Here is a 3,200-nt window from a genome sequence, read left to right on the forward strand (position 1 = left end):
AGTTTAAACTTTAATCTTTACAAGAACCATAATTCTCACTTGATTATCTCATAGGAAAGTATTAAGAATCTCTGGTGCAGGTTTGAGGTCTGACGACAACTGTTTTAGTCAACAGTCCCACCATATTTTATGCAGCTAAACTGCTGGTTTAATATTTTATGTATAATCTCTGTCCTTATATATACACCTTGTTGCTTCTTCCTTGTCATTCACCACATCTTTATAGTCTTGCCTTTGGTCATGTTAGTTGAGAGATCACCACATTGATGCTGCATCACATTGATTGCAATCCCCTCAATTTGCAGATCACCAAAGTCAGTTCCGTGACTAAAGAATCACTCGTTTCTCTTTGTCTTCTTGCCCTCCTAGAGAATATGGAATATATCTTTGTGACTTCGGGTGCTTCTCCTTTCTCCCTTTTTGGCTTCCTCCTCACACCTCTGTCTTTATTGGGTGGTTGAATGTATGATATTTTTTCTTTAAATATCTGACACAAGTTCGAAAAGCCAAAAGAAAAAAGGACTCTTGATTTGAGGTGGTCATGGCAGTTTGCTGTGATCTTGAAGTGGATGTTAATGGAGAGGAGACTTTTCTGGTACACAAGGTAATTCTTCTTAAAAGTCCTTATTTTATGCAAGAATTCTTCTGCTAGTACCCTGAATAGTTGGACTGGTTTTTGTGCCGGTGAAAGTTTCTGATTTCTGCAGTGTAAGAAATGGTGGAATTCATATGATTCATTAAAGTTCCATAATTGTTAAGATTCTACTGTAAATTTTCTCTGGTGTATTTCCAGTTGCACCTCTTAACATTTAATACCCCCAAATACATTACAGAGATGTGGGTCTTAAGTTGTTAGCACTGAGAATCACCATGTTCACGAATCTTGCAGAAAGCGTGTAGGGCTTTCTTGTTTTGTTTTCTTTTCCTTCTACTGTTTTTTTATCGGTCCGGGATAAACACAAGATAGCATCGATTCGGAACACTCTCAACAATTTGACAATGACTGTTCATGCACCCTTACAAACGTCGTACTCGATTTCAGGACTTTGAGGGATAATAACAATCCTTAGCCACCGAGTTCGCTTGGTTCCGATCCTTTTACTCACCTATTGCTGCCGTTTTGGGTGATTTCATTTTTTTTTTTATTCTTCTCTTCTTTTGAGGACTTGAGGGGGTGCTTTCATGGCATTGATTACGGTTCAATTCCCTCCTTTGCAGGGATGATCAGTTGACATCTTTTCAATTTATTACCATTCTCTTTGTTTGTTTGTCACCTTTGAGTTTTGTCTGGCATTGGCAGGAAATTATTTGTACATTCTCGGGCAGGTTAAGCAAATTATTTGGTAAATCCACAAGTGCCAAGAGAAATAAAGTGATATTCCACGACTTTCCAGGAGGGGCAGGAAGTTTTGAGCTTATATCAAGGTTTTGTTACAACAATGGGAAAGTTGACATAAATCCTTCAAACATTTCCTTGTTATATTCTGCTGCTCAATTCATGGAGATGAACGATTCCGTATCGGGAAACTGTAATCTATTAGAAAAAACCGAGGAAGCCATTGAAGAGATTAGCTACTGGACATGGTCTGATCTTTTGATCACTTTGAAGCATTGGCAAAATTTGCAGCAGGCAGCAACTTCTTCAGGTATACTTGAAAGATGCTTGGATTCACTTGTTGGAAGGCTGGTCAGTAACAATGAAGCCAGCCCTTGTGCATCTACTTCTTCTCTGGATAGTCCCCGGTTTCAATTTCGTCCGATACTAAAAGTACCGAGAGTTTGAAACGTAGCTTCTCTCGAGCAACTTGGTGGTTCAAAGACCTTTCGGTTTTGAGTCCCATTATGATTGAATTGCTGGTAAAATCCATGGTTTCTAAGAAGTACGATCATGTAATTATTAGCCGGTTCCTCTTCTATTACCAGAAGTCGAAGTTCTGCATCATCTCATCAGATGAGAAACACAAAGTTTTAGAACTCGTGATCGATATGCTCTACACTCTCGATTCAAATTCCATTTCGTGCAAGAGCTTGTTCGGGATTCTTCGAGTGGTGCTGAATCTGAACATAAGCAAAAATAGCAGGAACAAGTTGGAGAGTATGATAGGTTCTCAACTGGATCGAGCAACTTTAGATAACCTGCTAATTCCATCCCCATATGGGACAAGTTATTTGTATGATGTGAACCTAGTTCTTAGGCTTCTAAAAGCATTTCTTTGTGGAGGAGACTGGAAATTACCTCCAGTCCGAATAAAAAAGGTTGGCACCTTAATAGATCTGTACATAGCAGAAGTAGCTCCGGACCCTTGTCTAAAATCGTCTAAGTTTCTAGCTTTGGTAACCGCCCTTCCAGATTCTGCAAGGGACTCCTCCGATGAACTATACCGCGCCATCAACATTTATTTCGAGGTATTACTTCGTTTCCCTTTATACGATTTTCGTACAAGTATGCAGCATACGAGTTCAACGTTCATGATGGAAGTTATATGTTATGGCATCTGAAAATGCTACTTCTGGACATCTTGATCGAATTTTTAACAGCCTAAAGATTACACCATGATAATGTCCATTTGCATTTGGATTGAATATGGTTCCGATAGGTGCATGCAGGGTTGTCTGAAGATGATAAAATGAAGATATGTTGTGCACTGAACTATGAGAAGCTCTCCACAGAGGCTTGCTGCATACACCTTTCTCAGAATGCAAAATTTCCAGAGAAATGCACAGTGCAAGCTCGCATCTCTAAGCAATTGAAGTTTAAGAACTTACTGCAGAAAGATGAAGCCAGTGAAGAAACTGTTGTTTATACTGGAAGGCTTGACATATCAGCTGACAATGAAAATCTCAGAGAGCATTTACAAGGGATGCAAGGCAGGGTGATGGAATTGGAGAAAGTTTGCAAGAAAATGCAGATCCAGATGGCCAAAATCATGAAATCCAAAGCAGTAGCAGGCCATAGTACTTCAAGATCATTGCCTAGACTCTGTTCATGAAAGATCTGCATAATATTTGTATTTCTTAATTGTTTCTTTGTCTATGTATAGGACCGAGGTACGAATTTTCTCTCTCTTTGCTGCTTTAGATATTGTTCATTGCACTGCATCTCTTTGCTTAACAAAGATATAAAACCTTTTTACATTATCATCAGATAAAACCTTAAACTTTCACATACAATCAGCCACCCACAAGCTTAAATCAGATTC

The 3,200-nt window shown here is 38.9% G+C and overlaps 1 pseudogene; it reads left to right on the forward strand.

Moving 5' to 3' along the window:
- The first annotated feature begins 213 nt into the window (after positions 1-213).
- Positions 214-2,990, forward strand: LOC120120392 (annotated as a pseudogene).
- Positions 2,991-3,200: the final 210 nt, after the last annotated feature.

This window comes from Hibiscus syriacus, unplaced genomic scaffold, assembly GCF_006381635.1.
Source record: "Hibiscus syriacus cultivar Baekdansim isolate YM2019G1 unplaced genomic scaffold, ASM638163v2 tig00110338_pilon, whole genome shotgun sequence".
In the NCBI taxonomy this organism is placed as follows: domain Eukaryota; kingdom Viridiplantae; phylum Streptophyta; class Magnoliopsida; order Malvales; family Malvaceae; genus Hibiscus; species Hibiscus syriacus.